The sequence below is a fragment of the Camelus dromedarius genome, chromosome 3 (assembly GCF_036321535.1).
Source record: "Camelus dromedarius isolate mCamDro1 chromosome 3, mCamDro1.pat, whole genome shotgun sequence".
NCBI classification, from domain to species: Eukaryota; Metazoa; Chordata; class Mammalia; order Artiodactyla; family Camelidae; genus Camelus; species Camelus dromedarius.
The window spans coordinates 65,989,856-65,998,648 of NC_087438.1; the positions used below are offsets into that span (position 1 = coordinate 65,989,856).

At 39.0% G+C, this 8,793-nt stretch overlaps 1 long non-coding RNA gene across 1 annotated transcript; it reads left to right on the forward strand.

The window, feature by feature from the left end:
• Positions 1 to 476: 476 nt before the first annotated feature.
• On the forward strand, positions 477 to 7,538 carry LOC135321067 (uncharacterized). Its single transcript, XR_010380490.1, has 3 exons — positions 477 to 650; positions 4,034 to 4,224; positions 6,925 to 7,538. It is a non-coding gene; the product is annotated as an uncharacterized LOC135321067 (long non-coding RNA).
• The last annotated feature ends 1,255 nt before the right edge of the window (positions 7,539 to 8,793 follow it).

An 8,793-nucleotide genomic window follows, 5' to 3' on the forward strand; every position in this document is an offset into this window, starting at 1 on the left:
AATCCAGAGAGTTAATTCAAAAGATATGTATAAATCATCATTCATGATAATCTTCTTAAATATGGGAATTTATTGGCTGGTAAAAATGATAGAAACAATGCCTCTCAGAGAGTCCCTGGGTAAAGATAGTATCTAAATCAGCAGTTAACGTCTCTTGGGCCACAGATCCATTTGAAACTCATTTTAGAAAAATATACATATATACCTACACACAAAATTTTGCATTTGTTTTTATTGGTTTTACAGCCTTCGTCATGATTATAAACTCAAGTTCAAGCAGCTGATTTAAATGGCTATTTTCACGACATATTTGATTTCAGTGAGGAATAAATTTCTTGGCAAACATTCATGTAACAGAGCACAAATTAGCACACTAGAAATAATATTATCTTTATTTGAGTTAGCTGTGAGGAACTAGATTTTCTTCCAAGGGCTTATCTTTTTGTTTTTGTCATCCACAGGATCTAAATCCAGTTCTGCATTGGGAAAGGATGTGGGCCCGTAAGCCCTACAACTGTGAGCGCTGCGGGAGTGATTTTGTCAGCTGCACGGCTCTGAAGCATCACTTTCAGCAGAAGCATCTTGGAAAAGTTCACTGTGAAAAATGTGGCCAAGAAGTCCTGAGGGAGAAGCTCCAAGATCACAGTAAGGTATAGTGGGAGAAAGTGGGGAAACCCTCCACTTTTTCTAAAATACTCATACCTTTTGTTGGTTTTGTTTTTTAATTATCTTGTGGAGAATCATGAACAGAAAACTAGAAGTTACACAGAATTCCTGGCCATAGGCCACAGATGGGATGCTGTGGTTAAAGCTGTGTGTCTCAGTCTTCTCAGCTATAAGGGGCCCATCTCTCAGGGCTGCTGCGAAGGACACCCTGCAGAATTCCCTGGACACAAACTACAGCCAGGGAGCTGCTATTATTGTAATTATTATGCCAAAGTGCCTACGTGGGGATAGGATTCTTGCAGCCCTAGAATTTTTTACTTTCAATGTGACCTTAGAGGTACATTAATGTATTTCCCTCCTTCCTCCTTCCCATTTTACAAATGAGGGATCAAAGACCCAGTTAGGTTGAATGAGTTGCCCAAGGCCTGCAAAAGTGGATGTCAGAAAAAGAACTAGGATCTCATTCTTCTGATTTTATAAAAACAAAACATAGTGCATTAAAAAATGTATCTTTTTTTCAGCGCTGTGGTTCTCATGGTTCATTGCTTTATTAATCTGCAGCAGTTTTCCATCTGTGTCAAAAAAAGTTAATGGACTTTGCTATGTTTTGAGAACACAGAATGAGAATTCGCTGTGCCCATGAATGGGAGCATTTAGTGAGAAGCCAAATGAAAACCAGCAGATCCCTCAAATAGCTCTTATAATTCCTGTGTTAAGTATTTACTTTTTTCAGTCCATACACGACAGGTCAACCATGGAGACACACAAGCTAAACTGGGAAAATCTTGAAGAAAGGAATATAAAGAACATGGCTACAAAAATATCACAAACCTGTAGGATGTGTTCTAGGCACTTTGGAACAATCCTTAGCCGGGAGAACCACGAAATACAAGAGCATCACTTCACAGCCAGTAAAAGAGGTAAACGAGGTGTCTGGTGCTTCCTTTCTGTGGATGCTCACAAAACATAGAAACCATACTGTGGTCTCCCTCACTGAGGTGTTACAGGTGGTTTCCAAGAGTAGCAGATAGAGAAGAAAGAGGATGGAACTAGGATGTGGCTTGAGACTACATATACTTGGGGTGGCAGGGGCAGAGGATAATTCTGCAGAGCCACATTTTATTTTTTCAGTGGAGGCTTTGGGAATTGAATCCAGGATCTCATGCATGCTATTCATAGGCTCTACCACTGAGCTATACTCCCAACCCCTCTGCAGAGCCACATTTGAGAAGGAAGCTGGGAAACTGAGGCATTGTGCAAAGAGGCAACTCAGACGCACCTTTCTAGGGGCTTCCAGTCAGAAATGGGACAGAGTGTCAGGATCCAGGTGGGAGTCAGATTGTGGTCTGTCAAAAATAACCACAAAACTAATATACTATATACCTTTTGCTCTCAAATTTATGGGTCTGTCCTCTAAACAGACTGGTGGTTGCTACTCTATGAAAGTCTTCTAATAAATTTAAATTTTTCCCAGGAAACAATAATTGACTCTGAATGCAAAGTAGTCACTGAAAAGTGATCAATTTTTGATGAAATGTCCCTAAAAAGAGTGGTATATAAATTGGCTACTGTTTCAAGCAAAAGAATCAGTGTAAAACAAAAAAACAAAAAAACAAAAAAAACCCTAAACTGTTAATTTGGCATAACTGATGAAATTTAAACAAGAGACTGTATATCCTGAGTGTTGGTATAAAATTTGTTGTTACTGTTTAGTACTGTGTTCTGATTTACATTATGGTTTCTTCTGTGATCCATGATTTATTTGAAGTATAGTTTTCTTTAAATTTCTCTATGTATGGGATATTTTTAGTTATTTTCTTACTGACTTCTCATTTAATCACATGTATTCAGAGAATGTCATCTATATGATATCAGTTCTCTGATGTGCTGAATTTTATCTGTAACTGAGTATATATTCAGTTTCTCTGAATGCTCCATATGTGCTTGAAAAGGAAGGTCCAGTTGCAAATTCATTCCCAGAAAGGATTCCTTGAAGAATTCAAGGCACTTGGGCCCTCTTGGCACTTGGGTCAGAGGCCACTCTAAAATTAATTCTCAGTGATAATACAAATTTGTTGTGTAAACCCAAGTGAGGGCCACTTTATTATTGCAGATTCCTGGGATTTTTTTTTTTTTTTTTTTTTTTTTTTTGGTGATCTATCTAGTGCAAAAGTTATGGAAGTTTCTGTGCTGTTGAAGTGGATCAGGATATGCCACCCAAAAATGTGCCAATTTGGCATATTGATTATTTTGATCCAGAGGCAACTGAGAAACAGTAGACGCAAGAATAGCTCTTTGATCTCTCCCTTTCTACCTAAAAGTAGAGCGTAAATTCTATCCAACTGCTACTTCCTGTACCAGGAAGAGGATGGTGGCCCTTTTCACTGGGAACTTCCAGCCAGCATGTGAGTCTGTATAGACAAACCTTAATAAAATATCTTTTATCTTCTATTATTCCCCCGTATATATTTCCTAGTCACTTACCCACCATTTACTGGCCTTAGAAGTCCCAGATCTCCTTTCCTTTGTCTAGTCACTTCTTCACAATTTCTAGTCCTTTGTTGCAATGGTATATAAGTACTTGCATCTGTTTCTTTGAAGCTTACATTTCTTTTCTGTAAAGGACTCTGTGCACATAAAAAAAATAACATCAGTAAAATTTGTATGCCTTTTCTCCTGTTAACATGTCTATTTTCAGTTTAGTTTACATGCCCCATTCATTGAACCTAAGTTCAGTTATTCAGTTCCTTTCTCTGTAGGGTGTGATCAGTCTTCTCAGCTCTTCTGGCTTAAAATACACATACACACACACACATACACACAACCCTTTAATGTCCTCATTTAAAAAAATGTACTATCTCCTGATTTCTAGATGTTGGCTCAATTTTGTCTTTTTAAAAACAGTGCACAGGAGTAAACCAAACAACCTACACGTAGAGTATGGCTTATGGGCTGACAGTAAGACATTTAGAATAGATGGCTTAACTTGGAGTTCTTTACCTTGGGATCATTTTATTGAAACTTGTTAACATACATGTTTTTCACCTAGAAACTTAGAATGATTCATAAACTGGGGCAAAGACTTTTCTGACGTAAGAATGAATATCTCAGTTTATCTCAGAGAAATTGAGCCACTTCTTTATTGAGACATAGGGTTAACATGCCAGCTAAGTCTGGAGGGAGTAAAGTCTGCTGGTTCGCCTGAAGCTCTATCAGCAGAGAGAGTAAGTCTCCCTGTTATCACAAGGCAGTCCTGACAATTAACTAGACATAACTTGCATACAAAACTAGATTCTTGCCTTAGACACACACACACACATCTATTTCTGTGCAGTGACTATCCAATGTTGATCATTCTTCTATGCAGCCCAAATGTCCACAGGATTTTCACCTCATAATATGTTGGAGTGTAAAGGTCCCCAAGAGCTACAGAGATTTGCAGACAAAAAAATCCACCCTGCCTCGGGCTCCCAGCATGCTGCTTGTGTGGCTGAAGTCGGCGCCCTGCTCCAGCTGATCCAGGGTTGCTTTCCGGTGCCGGCCTCCCGAGTCATCCAGGTAATCTGAGCCCCCTGTCCTCTGGCTGGGCCACGTAGCCCTAAGAAGCCATTCCTTTCTCTTGGAGGTGATGCACATCAGCCTGGGATGGGCCACATGTTTAGAGGCCAGCTTCACCTTCTGCGTGAGGTGATGTTCTTGCCCTTTGAAATGCCAGGGCAGGCTGCAGGCTGGCGGCGCAGCCTCTCAACCATGCGACAGCTGGAACCCATTAAGGTTGGCAGTTTTTGTCCAGGGGGTGAAAGTGCCTTTACATTGGCAGGGCCAAGGACTTGGCTCACACTTAACCGATATTTGTAAATGCTTAAGGGAATTTCAGGCATAGGAGGTGAGCCTACCCCCTGGGGTGCTGTTTCATGCTTGGGCAACATGCCTGTGGAAGTAATTAGGTGCTGTGCTGATGGGCTCACGGTCAACTTAAAGACAATTCACTGTGTCCAGGAAATGGTTGTCCACAGCACAGTGTCATTCTGTGAAAATTTCCTTGAAGGAAAATGGCCTGAACACAGGGAAAGGATCCAAACAATGATGGTGTGGTTTCCCTTCTATTATTGTTATTTTTAATGCTAATACCTTCACTACATACTATCTAATGAGTGTTTAGGAAAGAAAAGTACAGGACATAGTTCTGGAGACATTTTTTCTGACAATTTTTCCATTCCTTCATTGAAAAATTCACACATAATTATTATAAAAGTATTTTAAGCCCTGTTAATTTAAAAATTAACTTTTAATGCAACAATAGCCAATATGATTTATGAGTATGATTACATTCTCGTTAATACAGCTATGGGACAGCCTGAATATGAAACAACATATTTTCTTCTACAGACATAAAGCATAATCACAGAGATTGAAATTGAGAGTCAGAGTTTTATTTCAGTACCACCAGGTGCTGGCTGAAAACAAGGATCAATGATCAATTAAGGTGCAGAATCTCCATGCCCTATATCCCATTCTTGGAGACTGACAGTACACGTTAGCATATTAAGAACTCTCAGGTTAAGCAAGCATGAAAAACTCCATTTCCCATACACTGTTGCCACTATGACAAAATAGCTTTCATCTGGCTGCGATACTGCAAGACTGAGTCCAGAACTGAGTTAAGTCCCAGGAGAGGCAAAAGGGCATGAGGCACCCATTTTAGCTAGTCCAGTTGTAACAGGTACAGGATGGCTTTAAAGCTGAGTTCTGGCAATGACTTTCAGTCCCTGGATTTACAGTAGGATGGGGGTTCCAGGGGTGCACAATTGCAGAGGCAGCTTCTTGATTCCTCGATGTCAACTAAGGCAGTGTGGTCCTGGAGCCAGCAGTTGCCATAACAGCTCTCAGATTCGCAGTTCTCTGATGGTAGCTGGGTCAACATGTCTCTTAGCAGGTGAGCTCTGCTGTGTTATTCTGAAAGTCGCTCCTAAAAGTTCAGTCTAGAGCCTGTTCTTCTAGCTATTCCAATGATTCCCTGAATTAAATACCTTTCTAGAATGGTTTTTCTTTCCTGCATCTGAACCCTTTTGATACACTGTGATTCTCTCTTTTGGCAATGTTGTTCTGAAGTGTGAAGCCATGAGGTGGGAGATACATACAAGCGCTTTGCACTTCATCTACCCTGCTCTTGTTGGTAGGCAGTATTTTTTCCTCTATTTTCTTTAGTAGTAAATACTTTCCGTAATCCATTAATTCTCCCCTCTAGACAAGCTGCTGTGTCTCTGTGAAGAGCTCAGTCTCCTTCCAGGGCAGCTAGGTCAATGCGAAGAATAAAAATGACACATTATTGCTTACTTCAGCGAGCCACGCAGTGACTGAATGGGCTATTGGAAATCCGTAAGAGATTAACATACAATAAATGGCAGAGGGTTCAGAGCCTTGGAATGTTTTCTAACTTCACGTGAAATCATGTTGTCACTTTATGTGTCACAGTCTACTTTTGAAAGATTGCTTTTGCCTTGTGGACATGATGCTTCCCAAATCATAGGTAACAGGTTTTTTTTTTTGTTTTTTTTTTTACTGCTAAAGAGCCTCCTTTGGGAACTTGCAACCTAAAGTTTTCCTTGAGTGCTAAAGAAGGCAAAGATGTACTGTTAACTACTTAAAGACTTTTATAGAATTATGTTTAGCAGGAGATTTGAAATAAATTGACATTAATTATAATTACAGAATATTTATTAAAATCATTTATGATCTATCTAGAAACATAGTACGCTAACACCCTCCAGAAACACCAGTCACTTAATGTTCTAACTCTCACAGGTACGGTTTGTTTCAGAGCACCTGTGTCCCAGGTTGTCCATCCAGGTGTTCACTGAAGGCTGCCATGTGTGTCTTGGGCTGGGTTCTGGGTGTACAGTGGTGAATTTAATTCCTGCCTTCATGGATTCATCACAATCAAGTGGCTTTCAAGCGGAAAATCTGAGAACTTCTAGCACTAACTCTTCATGAGGATTTTCAGGCTTTTTCTGCAAATTGTGCTTTCCTTTCCATAACTGAACCTAAATTCTCAGTAGACTATGATAGATTACTTTCTCCTTCTACTCCTGTCTTTTTTTTTTTTTTTTTTTTTTGGAGTCAGGTGAGGTCGGGGGGATAAACTGGCACATATTTAAGCTATTCACAGTGTTAATTGACCCTAAAAATGCTACAACTAGAAATCTGCACTTCCCTTGTGGTTAGTTGAGGTTTCCCCCACATCTGTTGTCTTCACAGGGTGGCTCCTATGTAAAGGGGACTGACACCCAAGGACGCTCTGAGATTGACATCGTGTTGCTCAGTGATTTGTTTGCCAATGTGAACCCTTGCAAGAAACAACTGAGAGAAGGGTTGGAGGCTCTGAGAGAAAACTTAAAGCGAACTTCACATGGGAACAGGTCTGAATGTGTTTCTGCAAATTCTTTTATTACAAAGGTGGAGAAGACTGCTAAAGGAAACTTAGCTTGGCACAGAAGACCATTATTGAGTAACAATTACTTGTGCATGCTAACATTAAATTCTTGGAAGAAAACTTGGAAAGATTGCCCCAGAGGCTTTTTTTTTTTTTAAAGACTTCTAGCTAAACTTTCAATGAAATTTCATGAATTTAAGATCCTATGATTTAAGGACTAATTATGTCTTCTCCAAAGCACCTTTATTTAATTTCCATCCCTTAGCTGAAACCTGACTCTGGAATGCAAACAGGAAGGGCTGAGAATGGTGCCTCCAAGAACGAAGAATCTTTTGAGACACACTTGTCTGATAAACATTCCCTTCAGCGATGTCCTGGGGTCTTTTGCTGAAGTGGTTCTACTGACATTATACATAATGTCTTTTTGCCTCCAATGTTGAACTAGTCAGGACTCTTTTTTTTTTTTTTTTTTTGGTGAGTTTCAAAAAGCAAAAAAGAAAGAAAAAAGCCTTGATGTATTGTTTTTTATTTTTCTATTTTATTTTTACATCTCCTGCTATTTTTTTGCAGTCTAATGAATTGTGGATGAAGAAAAATGCAAATAACTATATTGTAAAGTGAATAAAACATTTTTCTTGAGAAAAACAGACTAGGCTGTGTGCCACTTCAATTCTAAAATAAGATCAATGTTTTAAAAAGAATGTCCCAGAACTGTTTATTAATTTAAATAATAGAGTCATTACCAAGCCCTTGCTTCAAATGAGCATAGAGAACTAGCTTGAATGTGTCTTTTAATGAAAAACACTACCTTCAGGAATACCAAACACCTACTAAATTGTGGTAGTTAGCAAAAGACGTCAGATGAATGGCATGATGGTGACTATAATGAAGCATGTCGGGGTTGGAAAGGCAAAAAGGGAAATGATGGAGTTTCACATATGATTACACTTTGTACAGGGAAAGACCACCTTTAAGAAAAAGAAAAAAAAAGAAGAAATGGGAGAATGTGTTTTTCATTTTTACCCATTGCTTCTTCCAAGTGTTCCCCATTAAATTTGTAAACTATATTGTACATTATATCATTGTTATTATTATTTATCAAAACAGGACAGTTAATGTACTCTAAAGGCACATTAAAAATAAGACTTAGGGTATACCCTTTCCATGGTGCCTTATTTGGGATCAAAATCTTTGTCCTTCATTGTTATGTCTCATTTCTATCCTCCCTGCCCACCCAATGACAAAGACCCTTATAGATGAACTCTCCCTAGCTCCTTTACCTCTCCTCTGTATCTCAGGCAGGCACCCTGCTCCTGGACAAAACAGTGCTTGAAGTTTTTATTTTGTTAGAGTTCCAGAACAGATTTTAAAGTAGAGCCAATGAAAAATAACAGCTCTGAAAACCTTTGTTTGCTTGCGCTAATTGTTCTAGAAAACAAACAAACTCATTTTCTAAGCTCTGTTCCTTCTATTCTTTCAACTCATTAAATAATTTAATTGAAAAACGTTTAAAGTTGACCTGAATTCCCAGATAACCACTATCCTTTAAATGCCTGTTTCTTTTCCCTTCCTTGGAGTGATTTTTCAAGGGACTGTAATGGTTTTAATTCAGCCCAGAAGGTATTTTATCCCATATTTTATTTTGCTGAACAAGTCCTGTGGCAAAAAGGAAGCATATTTGCAGAAGAATGAGA